We start from the raw sequence: 27433 nt of genomic DNA on the forward strand, positions 1-27433 counted from the left end.
AAGAGAGCGAGCCAGACAATTAAGCAAGCGAGCGAGCCAGATATGCGAGCCAGACATGAGAGTGAGCGAGCCAGATATGAGAGCAAGCGAGCGAGCCAGATATGAGAGCAAGAGAGCAAGCCAGATATGAGAGCGAGCGAGCCAGATAAGAGAGCGAGCAAGACAAGAGAGCAAGCGAGCTAGCCAGATAGAAGAGCAAGCGAGCGAGCCAGATTTGAGAGCGAGCGAGCCAGATATGCCAGTGAACCAGATAAGAGAGCGAGCAAGACAAGAGAGCAAGCGAGCGAGCCAGATATGAGAGCGAGCGAGAAAGATATGAGAGCAAGTGAGCAAGCCAGATATGAGAGCGAGCCAGATAAGAGAGCGAACCAGACAAGAGAGCAAGCGAGCGAGGCAGATATGAGAGCGAGCGAGCCAGATATTAGAGCAAGCGAGCGAGCCAGATATGTGAGCGAGCGAGCCAAACATGAGAGCAAGCGAGCGAGCCAGATTTGAGAGTGAGCGAGCCAGATATGCGAGTGAACCAGATAAGAGAGCAAGCCAGACAAGAGAGCAAGCGAGCGAGCCAGATATGAGAGCAAGCGAGCGAGACAGATATGAGAGCAAGTGAGCAAGCCAGATATGAAAGCATGCCAGATAAGAGAGCGAACCAGACAAGATAGCAAGCGAGCGAGACAGATATGAGAGCGAGCGAGCCAGACATGAGAGCAAGCGAGCAAGCCAGATATGTGAGCGAGCGAGCCAGATATGAGAGCAAGCGAGCGAGCCACATGTGAGAGCGAGACTGATAAGAGAGCAAGACAGACAAGAGAGCAAGCGAGCGAGACAGATATGAGAGCAAGCGAGCGAGCCAGATGTGAGAGCGAGCGAGCAAGATATGCGAGCGAGCCAGATAAGAGAGCAAGCCAGACTAGAGAGCAGCTAGTGAGCCAGATATGAGAGCAAGCGAGCAAGCCAGATGTGAGAGAGAGCGAGGCAGATAAGAGAGCGAGCCAGACAATTAAGCAAGCGAGCGAGCTAGATATGAGAGCAAGCGAGCGATCCAGATATGCGAGCGAGCCAGACATGAGAGCGAGCGAGCCAGATATGAGAGCAAGCGATCGAGCCAGATATTAGAGCAAGCGAGCCAGCCAGATATTAGAGCAAGCGAGCCAGCCAGATATGAGAGCAAGCGAGCCAGATAAGAGAGCGAGCCAGACAACAGAGCAAGCGAGCGAGCCAGATATGAGAGCGAGCGAGCCAGACATGAGAGCAAGCGAGCGAGCCAGATATGAGAGCGAGCGAGCCAGACATGAGAGCAAGCGAGCGAGCCAGATATGAGAGCGAGCGAGCCAGATAAGAGAACAAGCCAGACAAGAGAGCAAGCGAGCGAGCCAGATATGCTAGCGAGCAAGCCAGATAAGAGAGCGAGCCAGATATGAGAGCAAGCGAGCGAGCCAGATGTGAGAGCAAGCGAGTGAGCCAGATGTGAGAGCAAGCGAGCAATTCAGATATGAGAGTGAGACAGATAAGAGAGCGAGCAAGACAAGAGAGCAAGCGAGCGAGCCAGATATGAGAGCAAGCGAGTGAGCCAGATGTGAGAGCAAGCGAGCAAGTCAGATATGAGAGCGAGACAGATAAGAGAGCGAACCAGACAAGAGAGCAAGCGAGCGAGCCAGATATGAGAGCGAGCGAGCCAGACATGAGAGCAAGCGAGCGAGCCAGATATGAGAGCGAGCGAGCCAGGCATGAGAGTAAGTGAGCAAGCCAGATATGAGAGCGAGCGAGCAAGATATGAGAGCGAGCGAGCCAGATATGCGAGCGAGCCAGATAAGAGAGCGAGCCAGAGAAGAGAGCAAGCGAGCGAGCCAGATGTGAGAGCGAACGAGCCAGATATGCGAGTGAGCCATAAAAGAGAGCGAGACAGACAAGAGAGCAAGCGAGCGAGCCAGATATGAGAGCAAGCGAGCAAGTCAGATATGAGAGCGAGACAGATAAGAGAGCGAACCAGACAAGAGAGCAAGCGAGCGAGCCAGATATGAGAGCGAGCGAGCCAGACATGAGAGCAAGCGAGCGAGCCAGATATGAGAGCGAGCGAGCCAGGCATGAGAGTAAGTGAGCAAGCCAGATATGAGAGCGAGCGAGCAAGATATGAGAGCGAGCGAGCCAGATATGCGAGCGAGCCACATAAGAGAGCGAGCCAGACAAGAGAGCAAGCGAGCGAGCCAGATGTGAGAGCGAGCGAGCCAGATATGCGAGTGAGCCATAAAAGAGAGCGAGACAGACAAGAGAGCAAGCGAGCGAGCCAGATATGAGAGCAAGCTAGCAAGCCAGATATGAGAGCGAGCCAGATAAGAGAGCGAGCCAGACAAGAAAGCAAGCAAGCGAGCCAGATATGAGAGCAAGCGAGCCAGCCAGATGTGAGAGCGAGTGAGCCATATATTCAAGCGGGCCAGATAAGAGAGCGAGCCAGACAAGAGAGCAAGCGAGCGAGCCAGATGTGAGAGCGAGCGAGCCAGATATGCGAGCGAGCCATAAAAGAGAGCGAGACAGACAAGAGAGCAAGAGAGCGAGCCAGATATGAGAGCAAGCTAGCAAGCCAGATATGAGACCGAGCCAGATAAGAGAGCGAACCAGACAAGAGAGCAAGCGAGCGAGCAAGATAAGAGAGCGAGCGAGCCAGACATGAGAGCAAGCGAGTGATCCAGATATGAGAGCGAGCGAGCCAGACATGAGAGCAAGCGAGCGAGCCAGATATAAGAGCGAGCGAGCCAGATAAGAGAGCAAGCCACACAAGAGAGCAAGCGAGCCAGATATGAGAGCAAGCGAGCGAGCCAGATGTGAGAGCGAGACAGACAAGAGAGCGAGTCAGACAAGAGAGCAAGCGAGCGAGCCAGATATGAGAACAAGAGAGCGAGCCAGATGTGAGAGCTAGCGAGCAAGATATGCGAGCCAGCCAGATAAGAGAGCGAGCCAGACAAGAGAGCAGCGAGACAGCCAGATATTAGAGCAAATGAGCAAGCCAGATTTGAGAGAGAGTGAGGCAGATAAGAGAGCGAGCCAGACAATTAAGCAAGCGAGCGAGCCAGATATGCGAGCCAGACATGAGAGCGAGCGAGCCAGATATGAGAGCAAGCGAGCGAGCCAGATATGAGAGCAAGCGAGCCAGCCAGATATGAGAGCGAGCGAGCCAGACATGAGAGCGAGCAAGACAAGAGAGCAAGCGAGCTAGCCAGATAGAAGAGCAAGCGAGCGATCCAGATTTGAGAGCGAGCCAGCCAGATATGCCAGTGAACCAGATAAGAGAGCGAGCAAGACAAGAGAGCAAGCGAGCGAGCCAGATATGAGAGCGAGTGAGACAGATATGAGAGCAAGTGAGCAAGCCAGATATGAGAGCGAGCCAGATAAGAGAGCGAACCAGACAAGAGAGCAAGCGAGCGAGGCAGATATGAGAGCGAGCGAGCCAGACATTAGAGCAAGCGAGCAAGCTAGATATGTGAGCGAGCGAGCGAGCCCGATATGCGAGCAAGCGAGCCAAACATGAGAGCAAGCGAGCGAGCCAGATTTGAGAGTGAGCGAGCCAGATATGCGAGTGAACCAGATAAGAGAGCGAGCCAGACAAGAGAGCAAGCGAGCGAGCCAGATATGAGAGCAAGCGAGCGAGACAGATATGAGAGCAAGCGAGCAAGCCAGATATGAAAGCGTGCCAGATAAGAGAGCGAACCAGACAAGATAGCAAGCGAGCGAGACAGATATGAGAGCGAGCGAGCCAGACATGAGAGCAAGCGAGCAAGCCAGATATGTGAGCGAGCGAGCCAGATATGAGAGCAAGCGAGTGAGGCAGATATGAGAGCAAGCTAACGAGCCACATGTGAGAGCGAGACTGATAAGAGAGCGAGCCAGACAAGAGAGCAAGCGAGCGAGCCAGATATGAGAGTAAGCGAGCGAGCCAGATGTGAGAGCGAGCGAGCAAGATATGCGAGCGAGCCAGATAAGAGAGCAAGCCAGACTAGAGAGCAGCTAGTGAGAAAGATATGAGAGCAAGCGAGCAAGCCAGATGTGAGAGAGAGCGAGGCAGATAAGAGAGCGAGCCAGACAATTAAGCAAGCGAGCGAGCCAGATATGAGAGCAAGCGAGCGATCCAGATATGCGAGCGAGCCAGACATGAGAGCGAGCGAGCCAGACATGAGAGCAAGTGATCGAGCCAGATATTAGAGCAAGCGAGCCAGCCAGATATTAGAGCAAGCGAGCCAGCCAGATATGAGAGCAAGCGAGCCAGATAAGAGAGCGAGCCAGACAAGAGAGCAAGCGAGCGAGCCAGATATGAGAGCGAGCGAGCCAGACATGAGAGCAAGCGAGCGAGCCAGATATGAGAGCGAGCGAGCCAGACATGAGAGCAAGCGAGCGAGCCAGATATGAGAGCGAGCGAGCCAGATAAGAGAACAAGCCAGACAAGAGAGCAAGCGAGCGAGCCAGATATGCTAGCGAGCAAGCCAGATAAGAGAGCGAGCCAGATATGAGAGCAAGCGAGCGAGCCAGATGTGAGAGCAAGCGAGTGAGCCAGATGTGAGAGCAAGCGAGCAATTCAGATATGAGAGCGAGACAGATAAGAGAGCGAGCAAGACAAGAGAGCAAGCGAGCGAGCGAGCCAGATATGAGAGCAAGCGAGTGAGCCAGATGTGAGAGCAAGCGAGCAAGTCAGATATGAGAGCGAGACAGATAAGAGAGCGAACCAGACAAGAGAGCAAGCGAGCGAGCCAGATATGAGAGCGAGCCAGCCAGACATGAGAGCAAGCGAGCGAGCCAGATATGAGAGCGAGAGAGCCAGGCATGAGAGTAAGTGAGCAAGCCAGATATGAGAGCGAGCGAGCAAGATATGAGAGCGAGCGAGCCAGATATGCGAGCGAGCCAGATAAGAGAGCGAGCCAGACAAGAGAGCAAGCGAGCGAGCCAGATGTGAGAGCGAGCGAGCCAGATATGCGAGTGAGCCATAAAAGAGGGGGAGACAGACAAGAGAGCAAGCGAGCGAGCCAGATATGAGAGCAAGATAGCAAGCCAGATATGAGAGCGAGCCAGATAAGAGAGCGAGCCAGACAAGAGAGCAAGCAAGCGAGCCAGATATGAGAGCAAGCGAGCCAGCCAGATGTGAGAGCGAGTGAGCCATATATTCAAGCGGGCCAGATAAGAGAGCGAGCCAGACAAGAGAGCAAGCGAGCGAGCCAGATGTGAGAGCGAGCGAGCCAGATATGCGAGCGAGCCATAAAAGAGAGCGAGACAGACAAGAGAGCAAGCGAGCGAGCCAGATATGAGAGCAAGCTAGCAAGCCAGATATGATACCAAGCCAGATAAGAGAGCGAACCAGACAAGAGAGCAAGCGAGCGAGCAAGATAAGAGAGCGAGCGAGCCAGACATGAGAGCAAGCGAGTGATCCAGATATGAGAGCGAGCGAGCCAGACATGAGAGCAAGCGAGCGAGCCAGATATGAGAGCGAGTGAGCCAGATAAGAGAGCAAGCCACACAAGAGAGCAAGCGAGCCAGATATGAGAGCAAGCGAGCGAGCCAGATGTGAGAGCGAGACAGACAAGAGAGCGAGTCAGACAAGAGAGCAAGCGAGCGAGCCAGATATGAGAACAAGAGAGCGAGCCAGATGTGAGAGCTAGCGAGCAAGATATGCGAGCCAGCCAGACAAGAGAGCGAGCCAGACAAGAGCGCAAGCGAGCCAGATATGAGAGCAAACGAGCAAGCCAGATATGAAAGCGTGCCAGATAAGAGAGCGAACCAGACAAGATAGCAAGCGAGCGAGACAGATATGAGAGCGAGCGAGCCAGACATGAGAGCAAGCGAGCAAGCCAGATATGTGAGCGAGCGAGCCAGATATGAGAGCAAGCGAGTGAGCCAGATATGAGAGCAAGCGAGCGAGCCATATGTGAGAGCGAGACTGATAAGAGAGCAAGCCAGACAAGAGAGCAAGCGAGCGAGCCAGATATGAGAGCAAGCGAGCGAGCCAGATGTGAGAGAGAGCGAGCAAGATATGCGAGCAAGCCAGACTAGAGAGCAGCTAGTGAGCCAGATATGAGAGCAAGCGAGCAAGCCAGATGTGAGAGAGAGCGAGGCAGATAAGAGAGCGAGCCAGACAATTAAGCAAGCGAGCGAGCCAGATATGAGAGCAAGCGAGCGATCCAGATATGCGAGCGAGCCAGACATGAGAGCGAGCGAGCCAGATATGAGAGCAAGCGATCGAGCCAGATATTAGAGCAAGCGAGCCAGCCAGATATTAGAGCAAGCGAGCCAGCCAGATATGAGAGCAAGCGAGCCAGATAAGAGAGCGAGCCAGACAAGAGAGCAAGCGAGCGAGCCAGATATGAGAGCGAGCGAGCCAGACATGAGAGCAAGCGAGCGAGCCAGATATGAGAGCGAGCGAGCCAGACATGACAGCAAGCGAGCGCGCCAGATATGAGAGCGAGCGAGCCAGATAAGAGAACAAGCCAGACAAGAGAGCAAGCGAGCAAGCCAGATAAGAGAGCGAGCCAGATATGAGAGCAAGCGAGCGAGCCAGATGTGAGAGCAAGCGAGTGAGCCAGATGTGAGAGGAAGCGAGTGAGCCAGATGTGAGAGCAAGCGAGCAAGTCAGATATGAGAGCGAGACAGATAAGAGAGCGAACCAGACAAGAGAGCAAGCGAGCGAGCCAGATATGTGAGCGAGCGAGCCAGACATGAGAGCAAGCGAGCGAGCCAGATATGAGAGCGAGCGAGCCAGGCATGAGAGTAAGTGAGCAAGCCAGATATGAGAGCGAGCGAGCAAGATATGAGAGCGAGCGAGCCAGATATGCGAGCGAGCCAGATAAGAGAGCGAGCCAGACAAGAGAGCAAGCGAGCGAGCCAGATGTGAGAGCGAGCGAGCCAGATATGCGAGTGAGCCATAAAAGAGAGCGAGCCAGACAAGAGAGCAAGCGAGCGAGCCAGATATGAGAGCAAGCTAGCAAGCCAGATATGAGAGCGAGCCAGATAAGAGAGCGGGCCAGACAAGAGAGCAAGCAAGCGAGCCAGATATGAGAGCAAGCGAGCCAGCCAGATGTGAGAGCGAGTGAGCCAAATATTCAAGCGGGCCAGATAAGAGAGCGAGCCAGACAAGAGAGCAAGCGAGCGAGCCAGATGTGAGAGCGAGCGAGCCAGATATGCGAGCGAGCCATAAAAGAGAGCGAGACAGACAAGAGAGCAAGCGAGCGAGCCAGATATGAGAGCAAGCTAGCAAGCCAGATATGAGACCGAGCCAGATAAGAGAGCGAACCAGACAAGAGAGCAAGCGAGCGAGCAAGATAAGAGAGCGAGCGAGCCAGACATGAGAGCAAGCGAGTGATCCAGATATGAGAGCGAGCGAGCCAGACATGAGAGCAAGCGAGCGAGCCAGATATGAGAGCGAGCGAGCCAGATAAGAGAGCAAGCCACACAAGAGAGCAAGCGAGCCAGATATGAGAGCAAGCGAGCGAGCCAGATGTGAGAGCGAGACAGACAAGAGAGCGAGTCAGACAAGAGAGCAAGCGAGCGAGCCAGATATGAGAACAAGAGAGCGAGCCAGATGTGAGAGCTAGCGAGCAAGATATGCGAGCCAGCCAGATAAGAGAGCGAGCCAGACAAGAGCGCAAGCGAGCCAGATATGAGAGCAAACGAGCGAGCCAGATGTGAGAGCGAGCTTGCCAGATAGAAGAGCGAGCCAGATAGAAGAGCGAGCCAGACAAGAGAGCAAGCGAGTGAGCCAGATATGAGAGCAAGCGAGCGAGCCAGATATGAGAGCAAGCGAGCAAGCCAGATATGAGAGCGAGCCAAATAAGAGAGCGAACCAAACAAGAGAGCAAGCGAGCGAGCCAGATATGAGAGCAAGCTAGCAAGCCAGATGTGAGAGCGAGCGAGCCAGATATGCGAGCGAGCCAGATAAGAGAGCGAGCCAGACAAGGAAGCAAGCGAGCGAGCCAGATATGAGAGCAAGCGAGCAATCCAGATATGAGAGCGAGCGAGCCAGACATGAGAGCGAGCGAGCCAGATATGAGAGCAAGCGAGCGAGCCAGATATGAGAGCGAGCCAGATATGAGAGCGAGCGAGCCAGATTTGTGAGCGAGCGAGCCAGATATGAGAGCGAGCGAGACATGAGAGCAAGCGAGCGAGACATGAGAGTATGCGAGCGAGTCAGATATGAAAGCGAGCGAGCCAGATATGAAAGCAAGCGAGCCAGATATGCGTGCGAGCAAGCCAGATATGCGAGCGAGCGAGCCAAGTATGAGCGAGTCTGTGGAGGAGCATTGCTCGGGGCAACGGATCGAGATTTTTTTCCTGGAAAAAGGACATTGGCAGGCCGTTGCTGGGGGCAACCGACGTGGGCCACAACTGGTGGTCGCCAGAATGAAGCCGAGGTCCCGTGAGTTGTTGGTGGGCGGAATCCCACTGTGGGTGAACTTGGATTGTTGCCAGACTGTATCTCTGATTATGCCAGAAATAATTCCATTTGTGAAGTCCCGCTCGGAGCCCAGTAAGACTGTTCAAATTACCTTTGATACATGTTTTGGTAAGCCATATGATGGAGGTATGTGCGGAACTTACAGTGGAAATTGCACTGGGCAGAGACTTTCCGTATTTCTGGCAGCTGTGGGATGCTGAGAGTGCACCTCAGAGTTCACGCACAAAGGTTCCGGAAGTAGTAAGGACTGGGGGGGTCTCTACTGGACTGTGTGAATGGTGCTGTATATTGTGAACCCATGCAGGCTGATCATGTTTTTCTTGAAGCACTTATGTTAATGTGTTCCGATGTAAAGAGTACTGTCGCCACCTCGCACAGGACAAAAGAAAACCTTTGTGAGCTGGAAATAGAAGGTAAAAAGATGATGGTTTTGTTAGATCCAAAATTTGTAATAACTCTGGTAAAGACCAGCGGCAGAAAGCCAGACCCTGCTGTAGTGTATATACAAGCCGGTATCTGGGGTTATAAAACAGTTAATGTGTGTATTTCTACTCCCTATGGTACCATAAGTCATAAGGTTGCAATTGAGCCTACCTAAGAGTATGAAGCAGTGCTGGGGAAGGATTTTCCATTTTTTCCGCAGTTGTGGGAAGATAGTCAGGTGACTAGAGCAGGAACACCTGATAGGCTCACAACACTTGATTTACACCACATAGCAGGGGACAGTAACTCCACAGAGGCTGAGGACGGGGAGTGTCAGCAGACCCTAGGTATATCTCAGGTGGGAGTGTGCCAGACCACTAGGGGAGCTGAAGAACAGTCCGCGAGTCAAGATAAAGAGGTGACTGGAAAAGAAGCTACAGAGATGGCTGTGGAGAAACCAAAACTCCGGAAAAGAGTACCGGTGGAGCTGGGGGGCTGCACTTACGGTCACAGACAGAGTCCTAAGGTGAAAAAGATGTGGTGTCTGAACTAGAGAGAGGTCGTAACCAGGAGGGTCGAACCACTGGACCACATATTGTTGCAGACCCAGGAGCCCTACTAGTTTTTTCCAGGCCATGAAGAGACTGTGACAAGACAAAAGAAAAGTCAAGGCCAAGGAGCCAAGAGACAGTTCAGAGGAACTGTTTGGGAATCACCCGGATTCGCTGGTGCCCAGAGTCATTGAACAAACTTACCACAAAGGGATTGCCAGTCCGACGGGAGTGTTTAGCAAGAGTCTCCTGAGTTGCCAACGTGGTGGGAGAGGAAGAGGGCCAGGTGTCAGTGGCACCTGTTGTTGATGATAATAATGAGGCACAAGTGGCCACAACCCCGAAAAAGGGGGAGACTTCATCTAGAGATGGAGAAGAGCTGGGTCGAGTGTCTGACAGAGGACCAGAGGGTGTCTCAAGGTCTAACAGCGAGAATGAGGAGACAGCTGTCAGTAAAAGGTCTCGGAAAAGACGAGCTGGCCTTGAAAAAAAACTGGAGCAGATCCAGAATCTGGAAGAAACCCTGCAGATGGTTTCTGTGAAGTTGATGGAAAAAGAAAAAGAGGTACATTGCTTGACAGAGGAGAAGGACAAATCACTTGCTGACTTTAAGAAAGAGAAAGAAGCGAGGCTTCAGCTGGAAAAAGTCATGGATCACCACAGAAGTGAGTTTGTGGCTCTGCAGGATGAACTGTCCTTCTCCCAGGGTCTTGTGACCAGCAAGGAGAGTGAAGTGGAGAGTCTGGCCAAGCGGATGTCATTCCAGGAAGAAGAAGTGAGTCTTCTACATGGTGCATATCAGGCTCTGTGGAGTGATCACAAGGCTAGGCTGGTAGCCATGAAAAAAATAGAAAAAACGAAGAATGAAATGAAGATGGAAGTTGAGGCTCTTGCCAGCAATCTGGAGAAAGTCTCTAAAGCTAAGAGACAACTTGAGGAGGAAGTCAAGGCGAAGAATGCCCTTGCACATGCTCTTCAATCTGCTCGTCATGACAATGACTTGCTCCGTGAGCAGTATGAGGAGGCCCTGAAACAAGTTGAGACTCTGAAACATGAAAACAAGAACTTGCAACAGGAGATCTCAGATCTATCTGAACAGATTGGTGAGAGTGGAAAATGTATCAATGAGTTAGAGAAAACCAAGAAACAGTTGCTGGGCAGTGAGAAGATGAACTCTGCTAAACTCAAGAGTGAGCAGCTGAAATATATAAAGCTGGAAGATGACATGAAGATCTTAAAAGAGAGCCTGGAAGTGCAGAACGAAATGCGCAGAAGGTCCCACGTAGCTGCCTTGGTTTTGCTGGGAGCGCCACTCTACGAGCATGTGGCTGTTCTGGCGGACAATGAACAGTTGAGGAAACAATTGCTGTCTTCGGAAGATACTGTCAGGGACTTGAGAGAGTTACTTGACAGTGAGAGGATGAAGTCCGCTAAGCTCCAGTGTAAGCAGCGAAAATGTGAGAAAAAGGAAGAGGACCAGGAAGTCCTAAAAGAGAGCAGAGACCAAGCTATGGGGGAATTGGCTCAAGAAAGGCTTCTGGGGCAGAAGTTACGGGATACAGGGATGCTTTCTCTGAAGCCCGGTAAAAAGTCCTCTAATGCTAAGATTGAGGTGAAGCCCTGTAAGAAGTCCCCTGAAGCTAGGACTGAGCAGAAACCTGGTGTGAAATCCTCTGAAGTGGAGACTAAGGAGGAGTCAGGCGGGAAATCCTCTGAACCTGAGCAGACCAAAAATTCTGAAGGTAATGCTGAGGCAGAGAAATCTTCTGAAGCAGAAGCTAAACCAGAGTCAACCTCAAAAGCTATGAGTAAAGAGAATGGCACAACTGAAGCTACAGGTGAAGAGAAGAGTAATCCTGAAGAAGCTGCAGAGAAGAGCCAAACAGTAGGAGAAGCTGATTCTAGACAAGAATCTGAAGGAGCCAAAGACTCTGAAGCCAAACATGAGGAAGCTGGTGCCACTGAAGAGAAAGCTGGAAGGGATGAGGTGAAACCATGTGAGAAATGCACTGAAGTCAAAACTGTGGTGAAACCAGGTGGGAAGTACTCTATAGTTGAAACTGAGATGGACCCGTGTCAGAGGTCCTCTGAAGCTATAGAGAACAAGACAGTGGTTGGTGAAGCCACTGAGACCGAAAGATTCTCTGAAGCAGAGGCAGAGGTCTGGCAAGCCAGAAGAAGACAAAGGTTAGAAGCATCGGTCCTCTCTCTCCTTAATTTCAAGAACCCTGCCCACACCAGGGTGAAGAACCTAGTACTGGAGAGGTGTGACCGAGAGACTTGCAATTGGTGGCTGGTAAAAATCCGGAAAAAAAAAGTCAAGGACTTCAGAGACTGTGGGACAAAAGTTGACCAAGGAAAAGAAAAGGAAGTTGGACTCTGCCTTTTGAATAAAAGAGCTCCTTCCCGGTGGTCTGAGCAGAGGGGAGGGGAGGGGAGGGGGGGGGGATTTGTGGCAGTGTGGCAAGGGAAAGGCTGTATTTCCCTCGCTAACTCTGGAGCATGCTCCACCTGTGGACTGATTAATGAGGTATCAGGAAGGGGAAGTGTGTGTAAAAGAAAAGGAATCAGAATAGTTGGGGCTCTCCCTTGGAAACAGTATGCTGGCTGTTAGAGGGGGAGACACACAGACCCTGTTTAGGTAACACGTAGAAGGCGCTACGAGTGGTCCAAGAAGTGGTGTGAACTGTGAGTAACAGGTTGCAGGAGACACATGTTTATCTGGCTGAGGGAAGCTCACCAGTTCGTAGTCAGGGCATGCTGACATGTGTAGTCAGTGACCAGACGGTCTAGGACTTTATTTTGTTCCTGTCTATGTTTTGTTTTACCTGCAACCTGTGGAAATAAATCTGGCGAGGAGCCAGACTTGTATGCGGAACTGTGGTCTCTGGTGTTATTGTGAGGAACGTGTCCCATGGCAAGTGACCAGGACGATCCCAGAGCTAATCCCCAAGGAGGAATCATCACAATATCTATCTATATATATATATATATATATATATAGAGAGAGAGAGAGAGAGAGAGAGAGACAAAGAGAGAGAGAGAGAGATAGATACACATATGTGTGTATTGCTGGAGTTGCAAACATGGGTGCACTTGACAAACTCAGCTCGGCTATTCCCCATTGAAAGATTGTTGCACCCAGGACCCTTAGTACTGGGATATGCTACTCAATACCACTGGCATGGCCAGGTGTAAACAACATTTGACCTTTGTTGTGTATGTAACCATGGAGATTGTGATGTCGCCTAGGCCCACCAAAGAACAGCCTTGTCAGAAGCCGCACTGCCATGAGTAGAAGCAGCAGCACCATAGGTTGTCAAATAAGCTGGATTTAACCAAGACAAGTGAGTCCAATAGGATGCAGGTATGTCCTCTATCCTTACAGCTTCCCGTGGCTGTTGGTTTTATACCGTTTGGGGACAGCCAAGGAGGAGTCAGCAGGCAACACATGTAAGTGTGTGCTTGTGTGTGTGTGTTTCCTATGCAGATCCTAAACCCAGTATCACATGCAAGTAGGAGGCGAAAGAAAGGTTCCTGCCAAAGCCAGGTTATGGATTGCATTTAAAAATGCTCCATCAGAGTGAAATGGACTCCCATCTTCCTGCTTAGCAATAATGATATGGGTTTAGGGTCTGCTGTGTGTACTGGTGGGTGACTGCCACCCAGCCAGAGTGTGTATGGGAGGCTGCCAGCCAGCCTCCCTTCCTACAAGTAGTGATGGTGCATGTGAAGGGGTTCCTCCCCTTTCACAGTTATCACTTCTCGTCCTTCTTTTTGGCTGAGATCAAATGTGGTGTCTGTTTTTATCAGTTTAATATCTGATATGTCCCCTATCTGGTAGCATATATTAAGTGCACCACCAGGTTTCAGTGTTGGAAAGAAAGATTACCTGTTTATTTGCTGCTGCAGCTGCTTGCTGGCTAGTCCAGTGGGCCCTTACTGCAGGCAAAAGACAATAGGTTGTGCCGCTTGTGTCTGGCCCCTGTTGGAGCGACCAGGCACAGGACTGCTGCTGAATGTCCTCTTTAATTGAATAAGCTCAGCAACCTGCACACCTGTGCAGGTTGGACATGACATGATAGGTAGCTGTCTTTCAGGTAGTGGGAGCTGAATCTTGTTAATTGACATGGGGGTGTCATTGCTGTTGAGTGACCATGCATTGGTACTGTGGTATTGGAATAATAAAAACAAATGTTGCCAGCCAGCCATCCATTGCAATAATGGATAGGACATCAGCTATGAGGCATTTGTTTGTACAAACTGCTGCTCACAACTAATGTTGCAATATAGTGTCTCCATCTGCTGGTGGTATTGAATAAGCAATAGTGCAATGATAGGGTCTGAAAAAGAAGAAAAATAAGAAGCAGCAGCATAGGAAAAAAGGAGGAAAGAAGGAAAACATGGAGAGAAGAAAAAAAAGAAGGTAGAAAAAGGTGAAAACATGTTTAAAAAAGTATTTCCATCTCTATCTCTCTATATATATATATATTTAAAAGAAAAAAAAAAAAATATATATATATATATATATATATATATATATACAGAGAGAGAGAGAGAGAGAGAGAGAGATAAATATATATAGAGATAGATAGATAGATAGATACACATACATACATACATACATACATACATACATAAATGCATATGTGTGTATTGTTGGAGTTGCAAACATGGGTGCACTTGACAAACTCAGTGCGGCTATTCCCCATTGAAAGATTGTTGCATCCAGGACCCTTAGCACTGTGATATGCTACTCAATACCACTGGCATGGCCAGGTGTAAACAACATCTGACCTTTGTTGTGTATGTAACCATGGAGATTGTGATGTCACCTAGGCCCACCAAAGAACAGCCTTGTCAGAAGCAGCACTGCCATGAGCAGAAGCAGCAGCACCATAGGTTGTCAAATAAGCTGGATTTAACCAAGACAAGTGAGTCCAATAGGATGCAGGTATGTCCTCTATCCTTACAACTTCCCGTGGCTTTTGGTTTTATACCATTTGGGGACAGCCAAGGAGGCGTCAGCAGGCAACACAGGTAAGTGTGTGCTTGTGTGTGTTTCCTATGCAGATCCTAAACCCAGTATCGAATGCAAGTAGGAGGAGTAAGAAGGGTTCCTGCCAAAGCCAGGTTATGGATTGCATTTAAAAATGGTCCATCAGAGTGAAATGGACTCCCATCTTCCTGCTTAGCAATAATGATATGGGTTTAGGGTCTGCTGTGTGTACTGGTGGGTGACTGCCACCCAGCCAGAGTCAAGGCTGGACTGGGATAACGGGAAAATCCCCGGTGGGCCGATCACCTTGACTGCCAAATGGCCGGTGCATTGCCGTAGAACGAGATTTGCCATAGAATGAGATGGTCCGCCTCCATCACATCCTATTGGCTCACTCTTGTCACGTGACATATTTAAACGTCACGCATCGATGCGCACAGCAGTGTCAGTTTGGCTATCACAGGGAGAGGATCTCCTCTCCCTGTGATAGCTAAAGCTGCACGGAGCACTCATGGCCTCTGTGGCCCGACAGAAGTTCACACATGTACGCAGCTGATACGGCTGGCTCATATACACTTACTCTATTATTACATGTACTGTTGATCCACAGCGCTATCGGGATCCCGATGCCCGATGGCGCTGTCATCAGTGTGCGTCCCCGCTAGCGCCCCACGCCCGCATCTCTACTCCCCGTCCCATTAACGCTCAGGGAGCGGGGAACAGAAAGTAGAGCATCGGGCACAGGTAAAGTAGTACTGCGCATGTGCAGCACTACGCGAATAACTTAACCTGCGCCCGATGCTCTACTTTCTGTTCCCCGCTCCCTGAGCGTCAACGGGACGGGGAGTAGAGCTGCGGGCGTGGGGCGCTCGCGGGGACGCACACTGATGACAGCGCCTTCGGGCATCGGGATCCCGATAGCGCTGTGGATCAACAGTAAATGTATATGAGCCAGCCGTATGAGCTGCGTAAATGTGTGAACTTCTGTCGGGCCACAGAGGCCATGAGAGCTCCGTGCAGCTTCAGCTATCACAGGGAGAGGAGATCCTCTCCCTGTGATAGCCAAACTGACACTGCTGTGCGCATCGATGTGTGACGTTTAAATATGTCATGTGACAAGAGTGAGCCAATAGGATGTGATGGAGGCGGACCATCTCATTCTATGGCAATGCACCGGCCGCACCATGTTAAAGAAGACTTCTTGGCCCGGTGCATTGCCGTGGAATGAGATTTGCCATAGAATGAGATGGTCCACCTCCATCACATCCTATTGGCTCACTCTTGTCACGTGACATATTTAAACGTCACGCATCGATGCGCACAGTAGTGTCAGTTTGGCTATGACAGGGAGAGGATCTCCTCACCCTGTGATAGCTGAAGCTGTACGGAGCTCTCATGGCCTCTGTGGGCCGACAGAAGTTCACACATGTACGCAGCTCATACGGCTGGCTCATATACATTTACTCTATTATTACATGTACTGTTGATCCACAGCGCTATCGGGATCCCTATGCCCGATGGCGCTGTCATCAGTGTACGTCCCCGCGAGCGCCCCACGCCCGCAGCTCTACTCCCCGTCCCGTTAACGCTCAGGGAGCAGGGAACAGAAAATAGAGCATCGGGCACAGGTAAAGTAGTACTGCGCATGCGCAGCACTACGCAAATTACTTGACCTGCGCCCGATTCTCTACTTTCTGTTCCCCGCTCCCTGAGCGTTAACGGGACGGGGAGTAGAGCTGCGGGGGGCGGAGGACGGGGAGTAGAGCTGCGGGCGTGGGGCGCTCGCGGGGACGCACACTGATGACAGCGCTGTGGATCAACAGTAAATGTATATGAGGCAGCCGTATGAGCTACGTACATGTGTGAACTTCTGGCGGGCCACAGAGGCCATGAGAGCTCCGTACAGCTTCAGCTATCACAGGGTGAGGAGATCCTCTCCCTGTCATAGCCAAACTGACACTACTGTGCGCATCGATGCGTGACGTTTAAATATGTCACGTGACAAGAGTGAGCCAATAGGATGTGATGGAGGCGGACCATCTCATTCTATGGCAAATCTCATTCCACGGCAATGCACCGGCCCCTGACAGTGGTTGTCGCACGGCCGGCCGCAAGACTGGCCGTGCCGGAAGCAATGAGGCTTCCTGGGCTGACTGCAGCAGGCTGGCCAACTGACAGCAGAGGTGGCTCTAGCATAATAGGCCACCGCCTCAGTTCTCGCGTTAATGGGGGGCCTCGCTCAGGGACCCGACTAGCGCAAGTTGCTCCTCACTCTCCGGAAGACCGCCGGGATTGAAGTTTAATACAGCAGTTCCGGTTCCATCCTGCCTGCCGGTGGCGAGCCCCAGCGCTGCGCCCGACCAGCCCCTGCTGATCCTCTGCCACTTTAAGAGAAAGGGCTGCTGGGGCTGGTCGCCTGCTATAGAAACAGCTGCTGATCGGAGAAAGGGCTGCTGAAAGACCTCCTGAACCCCGCCACCCCCCCCCCCCCCACCTCAGAGAGAAAACAGACGAACTGTGCAGCAGGAACAGGGGCCCAGAATGAAAGGGGGCCCGCTGCCCTCTCCAGGTCCGGCCCCAGAGGCGAGCATTAGGCCACATACCACCGCATACTCCCCGACCACAGCAAGTTTGACAGCACCCGGATGGATGCTGCGTTCAACCACCCCTTGCAGGCGGCCCAGTGACGTCTCTAGGGGGGGGGGGGCAGAGGGGGCCACGGCCCCCCCTACATCATGATTGGCCCCCCCCACATCATGATTGGCCCCCCCCTTGTGCCCCCCTAGCAGCAGTAGGTCACTAGCAGCTCTCATGGCCCTCAGGGGGGTACAGCTAGTTCACCAGTAAGGGGCCCGAGCCCCCGCTGCACCCCCCGCCCCCCGGAGCCATTTACTCCGGCATCCTTTTATTTAATAAATCTTCAGCCAGCAGCCCTGTCACCACGCAGGGGCCGCGCTATGCAGACTGGGAAGAGCAGACAGGAAGCTCCTCCCCCTCTCTCACTCCCCTGTATGCTGCTGCTGGACCTTGTGGAGCAGGCCTGCTGTGTGTATACAGGCCCGGACACCACCAGTATGGAAGACTTACCTGCCCAGTGCCCACTGCTGATGCTGCCCTTTTAAAGTAAGTAACTTGCTTGGGGGAGAGGGGGAAAGTGGGAGGTAGTTCAGTGTTTCCCAACCAGGGGGCCTCCAGCTGTTGCAAAACTACAACTCCCAGCATTGCTTTGGCTTTATGAGCATACTGGGAGTTGTAGTTTTGCAACAGCTGGAGGCCCCCATGTTGGGGAACACTGATCTATCTATCTATCTATCTATCTATCTATCAATCAATCTCCTATCTATCTATCTATCTATCTATCTCATATCTATCCATCCATCTATCTATATCCATCTATTTATGCATCTATCTATCTAATATCTATCTATCAATCTCCTATCTATCTATCTATCTATCTATCTCATATCTATCCATCAATCTATCTATATCCATCTATTTATGCATCTATCTATCTTTCTCATATCTATCTATCTCTCATCTATCTATCTCATATCTATCTATCTATCTAACTCAGATAGATGAGAGATAGACGAGAGATAGCTAGATAGATATGAGAGATAGAAAGATAAATAGATGATATATAGATAGAGAGATGATATATAGAAAGATACATACGGTAAATAGATGGATAGATAGATGATAGACCGATAGATAGATGATAGATAGATATGATATAGACAGATAGATAGGAGATAGATGGATATGATATAGATAGATGGATATGATATAGATACATTTATATGATATAGATAGATAGGAGAAAGATAGATAGATCAGTTTCCCAACCAGGGGGCCTCCAGCTGTTGCAAAACTACAACTCCCAGCATTCCTTTGGCTTTATGAGCATACTGGGAGTTGTGGTTTTGCAACAGTTGGAGGCCCTCCTAGTTGGGAAACACTGATCTATCAATCATCTATCTATCTATCTATCTATCCATCTATCTCCTATCTATCTATCTATCTATCTATCTCATATCTATCTATCTATATCATATCTATCTCGTATATATATATAAACATATATATATATGAATATATATATATATATATATATATATATATATATCCATCTATCTATATCCATCTATCTATTTATGTATCTATCTATCTATCTCATATCTATCTATCTATATCATATCTATCTATCTATCTTTCTATTTATCTATCTATCTCATATATATCTCAGATAGATGAGAGATAGATGAAAGATAGATATGAGAGATAGATAGATAGATGATATATAGATAGATAGATACATAAATAGATGGATATATAGATAGATATGAGATAGATAGATAAATAGATGATAGATAGATAGATAGATGATATATATGATATAGATAGATATGAGATAGATAGATACATAGGAGATAGATGGATATGATAGATATAGATTGATATGATATAGATAGAATATAGAAATATAGATAGATAAAGAACAATATGATGCAGCACGCCACAAGTTTGCAGAAAATGGTGGTTTATTCCATCATGTGCATGGACTATGGACTATGCACATGATGGAATAAACCACCATTTTCTGAAAACTTGTGGCGTGTTGCATCATATTGTTCTTTGTCTGGATTGAGGAACCAGTGGACCCAGGTTCCAAGTATGCGGGCACCCCGACTTCCCTCTAATTTCTGGATTTTGGTTGTGCCGTTTTTATTTGTTTTAGATAGATAGCTAGAAAGAAATAGTATCTATCATCTATCTATCCATCTATCTATCTATCTCATATCTATTATCTATCTCATATCTATTATCTATCTCATATCTATTATCTATCTCATATCTATCATCTATCTATCTCATATCTATTATCTATCTCATATCTATCATCTATCCATCTATCTATATATCATCTATCTATCTACAAAACTAAAGATCCAGCGGCACTCCCAGATAAGGTGCAAAAACAAAGTGTTTTATTCCCCCATGTATGTGTGACGTTTCAATAGCATCCCGCCATCTTTATCATACGTACAGTTGTACATTCTGTAGTCTCTGTGACATCACTGTGCTTCTTATTAAAAACACAAAATTGGTCCCCAACAGCGGGAGTACCTGGGAAGTGATTCATATATTGAATCATGATTGGAGTAATACTAGGATATCTGGGATAGGCTGGATATGGATGTCGCTGACTGATGATGATAGGGAGATGGTCTATAAATACCCCCTGCCGCCATTTTGGAGTGTTGTTGGCGCATATTGCCTCTTGAGAACGCCGTGGTGACGGCGAAACATGTAGAGGCGGCAATTTTGTGTTTTTAATAAGTGTCACAATTGGGATGTTGGGCTTCTGCAGAGCCCCGAACACTGGAGTAATGTTGCTCCAATAACTATATTATTCTCCCTTGTGACACTGTATTTTTAATCATCACCTTCTGGATTTGTTATCTTTTAATATATACACAATTAAAAGTTATGTTTTAGTGGGGGAGTAATTTGAGGTGTTTTGCACCCCAGGCTGCGGCCTTGGGGTTTGGATAATTATATTGTTTTGGCCTCTTAGCCCCTTATTGGGTCAATTTGTAGTTTTTGATCACTGTGCTTCATAAACTGTGACATCACTGTGCTTCATCCTGTAATTTGATGTCACTGTGTATAACAACCCTGTAGTGACATCACAGTTTATTATTCTTGAATGCTGACTTCACTGTGTATATTTTCCCGGTAGAATGACATCACTGTATAGTTACCCTCTACTGTGACAACACTGCGTTTATTAACCCTGTAGTGGCAAAACTGTTTACTGTCCCTGTACAGAGACATTACTGTTTATATTAACTCTGAACTGTGCATATTTACCCTGTATTGTCACTCGCAGTGCAAGGTAAATATGTACAGTGATATTAGGGTATACAGGCTTAATATATACAGTGATGTCACAGTGCAGTGTAAGTATCAACAGTGATGTTGCAGTATAGAGATAACACACAGTGATGTTATAGTTCAGAGATAATATACACAGTGATGTCACAGTACAGGAATAATACACACAGTGATGTCACAGTACAGGGATAATGCACAGTGATGTCACAGCACAGGGATAATACACAGTGATGTCACAGTACAGGGATAATACACAGTGATGTCACAGTACAGGGATAATACACAGTGATGTCACAGTACAGGGATAATACACAGTGATGTCACAGTACAGAGATAATACACACAGTGATGTCACAGTACAGGAATAATAAACAGTGATGTCACAGTACAGGGATAATATACAGAGTGATGTCACAGTACAGGGATAATACAAAGTGATGTCACAGTACAGGGATAATATACAGAGTGATGTCACAGTACAGGGACAATACACAGTGATGTCACAGTACAGAGATAATACACAGTGATGTCACAGTACAGGGATAATACAAAGTGATGTCACAGTACAGGGATAATACACACAGTGATGTCACAGTACAGGGACAATACACAGTGATGTCACAGTACAGATATAATACACACAGTGATGTCACAGTACAGAGATAATACACACAGTGATGTCACAGTTCAGAGATAATACACACAGTGATGTCACAGTACAGGGATAATACACACAGTGATGTCACAGTACAGAGATAATACACAGTGATGTCACAGTACAGAGATAATACACACAGTGATGTCATATTACAGGGATAATACACAGAGTGATGGCACAGTACAGAGATAATACACAGTGACGTCACAGTACAGGGATAATACACAGTGATGTCACAGTACACAGATAATACACAGTGATGTCACAGTACAGGGATAATACAAAGTGATGTCACAGTACAGGGATAATACACACAGTGATGTCACAGTACAGGGACAATACACAGTGATGTCACAGTACAGATATAATACACACAGTGATGTCACAGTACAGAGATAATACACACAGTGATGTCACAGTTCAGAGATAATACACACAGTGATGTCACAGTTCAGAGATAATACACACAGTGATGTCACAGTACAGGGATAATACACACAGTGATGTCACAGTACAGAGATAATACACACAGTGATGTCACATTACAGGGATAATACACAGAGTGATGGCACAGTACAGAGATAATACACAGTGACGTCACAGTACAGGGATAATACACAGTGATGGCACAGTGCAGAGATAATACACAGTGATGTCACATTACAGGGATAATACACAGAGTGATGGCACAGTACAGAGATAATACACAGTGATGTCACAGTACAGGGATAATACACAGTGATGTCACAGTATAACCATCTCACAGCCGGACCACCATGTAATTTCAGCAGAAAACAAAGCAGGGCCCAATGTTCAAGTTTCGCCTAAGGCCTCACAAAGTCTAGAGCCACCTCTGGTCGGCCCTACCATGGGACCCGGTGGGACCATAAGTCCCAGGTGGCACTTTTCAGGGGCGGCATTTTGCTGCCCCCTTTTTTTTTGTGCCTAGTAGGTTCATGGTAGGGTTGGCGCCGCCGCTGCTCACTGTTCTAAAGCAGCTGCGGGGTATAATAGCGCAGCGGGCACTTTAGACAGTGAGTCTGCCTCCGGCCGACCGGGGTCTGACGAGGGACGTCGCACAAGTGACGTACTTCTGCAGACCCACTCAGGAGGACGTCAGTGACGTCACTCGTCAGGTCGCCGCTGGAGAGGAGAAGCGCTGTGCAGGGCAGGTAAGTTTGTCTGTGTGTGTGTCTGTGTCTGTCTGTGTGTTTGGGGGGGGGGGGGGTCTATGGCTACCTAATGTGAGCAGGGGTGTGGAAATTTAAAAAAAAACTACTTGTCCAAGGGACTAAAGCGGAACACAATCCACTTGTCCTGGTAGACAAAATAATTTCGACCAAAATAGTCTGATCCCCCCCCACTAGACCACCAGGGATGGATATAAGATTCCTTTAGACACTGCTGACAGCGATGATCTAATGGTTTAATAGGTGATCGCAGCATGCCAGGGTATTAGAGGTGGGAGAGCTGTAGCTCCTCTTACACCCGAGGCAACCACAGAAAAGTCTAGATGTAACTTTTTGATCACCATAAAAAATTTCTCATATGAAGTGAACAAAAATTAACAATTCTGGACTATTCTTTTACATTTACACCGTTCACCGTACGGTTTAATTAACATCATATTTTAATAGTCTGGATATTTCCACATGCAGAGACCCCACTTATGTTTATTTTTGTACATTATTTTTATTTAAAGAAAATTGGAAACTTTTATTAGGAAAGGGGCTTATTCACATATATACGCACTTTTTCAAATATTTTAATCACTATTTTTCAGTCTTCATAGGGACTTATGTGTTACTGGGGGGGGGGGGGTTCTGCTTCTCCAGTTTGTGTGGTGCATTTTGTGTCAGAAAATGCTGGAAGTTGCATTTAGTTACTAGATAACTACAACTCCCAGCATGCCCTGATGCAGCCTATGGTTGTTTGGGTGTTGCAGCATGTTGCACTGTATAGTAGTACAGTTAAGGTTATTGTGGAACATGCTGGGAGTTGTAGTTTTGGTTCATGTCAGCTGCAGAGCCATAGGCTGTGTCAGGGAATACTGGGAATTGCAGTTAGTAACTACAACCCCCAGCATGCCCTGATGCAGCCTATGGCTCTGCAGCTGACCCGAACCAACACTACAACTCCCAGCATGTTGCACTTTATAGTTCTACAGTTTAGGTTATGGTGCAACATGCTGGGAGTTGTAGTTTTGGTTCGGGTGTGTTTGCGTGCATCCGTGGGGCTCTTGGTCGGCGGGTGAGTATTAAGGGGGCGGGATTCTGGGGGTGCAATTCAGTGCGGGTGGCCAGAAGACACTAAAAATAAAAAGCTAGATGGCACAACTGGCGGTGGCGGCAGTGCCCCCCCCCCCCCCCACACATCATAAATTACATACACACATCACAGATACATCATACACATATACCCTCACACCATACATATACACCATACATATGCACACATCATACATACACCCGCCACTGCCCCCCCCACATCATAAATTACATACACACATCACAGATACATCATACACATATACACTTGCACCATACATATACACCATACATATGCACACATCATACATACACCCGCCACTGCCCCCCCACATCATAAATTACATACATCACAGATACATCATACACATATACACTCGCAGCATACATATACACCATACATATGCACACATCATACATACACCCGCCACTGCCCCCCCCCCACATCATAAATTACATACACACATCACAGATACATCATACACATATACACTCGTACCATACATATACACCATACATATGCACACATCATACATACATCCGCCACTGCCCCCCCCCACATCATAAATTACATACACACATCACAGATACATCATACACATATACACTCGCACCATACATATACACCATACATATGCACACATCATACATACACCCGCCACTGCCCCCCCCACATCATAAATTACATACACACATCACAGATACATCATACACATATACACTCGCACCATACATATGCACACATCATACATACACCCGCCACTGCCCCCCCCCACATCATAAATTACATACACACATCACAGATACATCATACACATATACACTCGCACCATACATATACACCATACATATGCACACATCATACATACACCCGCCACTGCCCCCCCCACATCATAAATTACATACACACATCACAGATACATCATACACATATACACTCGCACCATACATATACACCATACATATGCACACATCATACATACACCCGCCACTGCCCCCCCACATCATAAATTACATACACACATCACAGATACATCATACACATATACACTCGCACCATACATATACACCATACATATGCACACATCATACATACACCCGCCACTGCCCCCCCCCACATCATAAATTACATACACACATCACAGATACATCATACACATATACACTCGCACCATACATATACACCATACATATGCACACATCATACATACACCCGCCACTGCCCCCCCACATCATAAATTACATACACACATCACAGATACATCATACACATATACACTCGCACCATACATATACACCATACATATGCACACATCATACATACACCCGCCACTGCCCCCCACATCATATATTACATACACACATCACACACTTACGCTATACATATACACACACACACATCATACATACACCCACCACTGCCCCCACATCATATATTACATACACACATCACACACTATACATATACACACCCACACATCATACATACACCCACCACTGCCCCCACATCATATATTACATACACACATCACACACTATACATATACACACACACACATCATACATACACCCACCACTGCCCCCACATCATATATTACATACACACATCACACACTCACACTATACATATACACACACACACATCATACATACACCCACCACTGCCCCCACATCATATATTACATACACACATCACACAGACATCATACACACATCACACATACACTCACACTGTACATATACACACACACATCATACATACACCGCTGCCCACCCCACATCATACATCACATACATACACACATCGACAGACATCATACACACATCATACATCACATACATACACACATCATACACACATTATCCATTACATACATACATCACATACATACACACATCATGCACACATTATCCATTACAGACACACATCGACAGACATCATAAACACAGTATACGTTACATACACACATCACACATAGACAGACATTATACACACAGTATACATTACATACACACATCACACATAGACAGACATCATACACACAGTATACATTACATACACATCACACATAGACAGACATCATACACACAGTATACATTACATACACATCACACATAGACAGACATCATACACACAGTATACATTACATACACACATCACACATAGACATACATCATACACACAGTATACATTACATACACACATCACACATAGACATACATCATACACACATCATACATTACATACACATCACACATAGACAGACATCATACACACATTATACATTACATACACATCACACATAGACAGACATCACACACACAGTATACATTACATACACACATCACACATGGACAGACATCATACACACAGTATACATTACATACACACATCACACATAGACAGACATCATACACACATCATACATTACATACACATCACACACAGACATTATACACACATCATACATTACATACACATCACACACAGACCTTATACACACATCATACATTACATACACATCACACACAGACATTATACACACATCATACATTACATACACATCACACACAGACATTATACACACATCATACATTACATACACATCACACACAGACATTATACACACATCATACATTACATACATATCACACACAGACATTATACACACATCATACATTACATACACATCACACACAGACATTATACACACATCATACATTACATACACATCACACATTATACATTACATACACATCACACATTATACATTACATACACATCACACATAGACATCATACACACATTATACATTACATACACATCACACACAGACATTATACACACATTATACATTACATACACATCACACACAGACATTATACACACATTATACATTACATACACATTGACATCATACACACATTATACATTACATACACATCATACATAGGCATCATACACACATTATACATTACATACACATCACACATAGACATCATACACACATTATACATTACATACACATCACACATAGACATCATACACACATTATACATTACATACACATCACACATAGACATCATACACACATTATACATTACTGGAGGGGCAAGCTGTGCATAACTAGCTTGCCCCCTGACTGGTGAGCAGTTAAGGGGTTAAGAAATATACAGGCAATGTTTTTTAGCCCCCTCCCCCGCCTGTAAAAACTTGTTGCTAACTATAGTGGTATGTCCCATGGGTGGGGGGGAAGGAGTGCACCAATCAGGGGTCTAATAGTTTCCCGGGCTTTCAGGGGCCCTCCCCTGGGTATTTATAGCTGTGGTGCCTCCCTTCCCCCCTCAATCTGCCCAGGACCCGGAGTTTTGACTGCTGGCTGGTATGTGTCTGCCCCTTATTTGTGGCCTGGATGGAGCAGGAGGGTGAGGGCTGGCATGCTCCCTTGTGGCTGAGCTGGCCTCCCCTCCTGTTGCACCCTTGGCGGGTTCAGGAGGCTGGCGGACCTCTTATCAGTCCTGCCCTCCTTTCCCACTGTAATCCCTTTGAGCCCTGTCCCGTTCTTTTGCCCTCTCCCCTGCCTGTACTTTGATCCCTCTCTCCGGGGTGCTCCTGGAGCAGGCTCTGATTACCTACTTGCCCCGTCCGTCTCTTTTTTCCCCCCTGTTGCGGCCCTCTTCGTCTGCCTCCCCCCCCCCCCTGTTGCGGTCCTTACCATAACCCCCCCCCCCCCCTCCCGCCTGTTTGTCCCCTCCGCTCTGGAGGTGGCGGCCCCTGGGTGGCTGCTGCTGTTTTAACCCCCTTTAACGTTTGCGCAAATGGACGTTTATTAACGTCCATTTGCGCGTCCCCAGCTATAATCCGCGCTCACATAGTGAGTGCGCATTATAGCTGTTGGGTCCCAGTTGCTATTAGCGACCAGGACCCCTGATAATGCCAGACATCGCCGATCTGGCAGATGTCCGGCATCACCTTTTCAGACGCGGCGATCAAAGTCATCGCCGTGTCTGAAAATGTAATTGAACGCATCCCGGCTGCTCAGCGGGCTGATCGGGACCATCGCGATAAAATCGCGATGTCCCGATCAGCTGGGATGCAGCAGGAGGGTCACTCACCTGCCTCCTGCGCGTCCGCTCCTCAATTGATTGCTCCAAGCCTGAAATTCAGGCTTGAGCAATCAATCATTGATAACACCGATCATTGCCATG

The 27433-nt window shown here is 48.0% G+C and overlaps 1 pseudogene; it reads left to right on the forward strand.

The window, feature by feature from the left end:
* Positions 1-13159: 13159 nt before the first annotated feature.
* LOC130359823 (U2 spliceosomal RNA) lies at positions 13160-13267 on the forward strand (annotated as a pseudogene).
* Positions 13268-27433: the final 14166 nt, after the last annotated feature.

The sequence above is a fragment of the Hyla sarda genome, chromosome 2 (genome assembly GCF_029499605.1).
Source record: "Hyla sarda isolate aHylSar1 chromosome 2, aHylSar1.hap1, whole genome shotgun sequence".
Lineage (NCBI taxonomy): Eukaryota > Metazoa > Chordata > Amphibia > Anura > Hylidae > Hyla > Hyla sarda.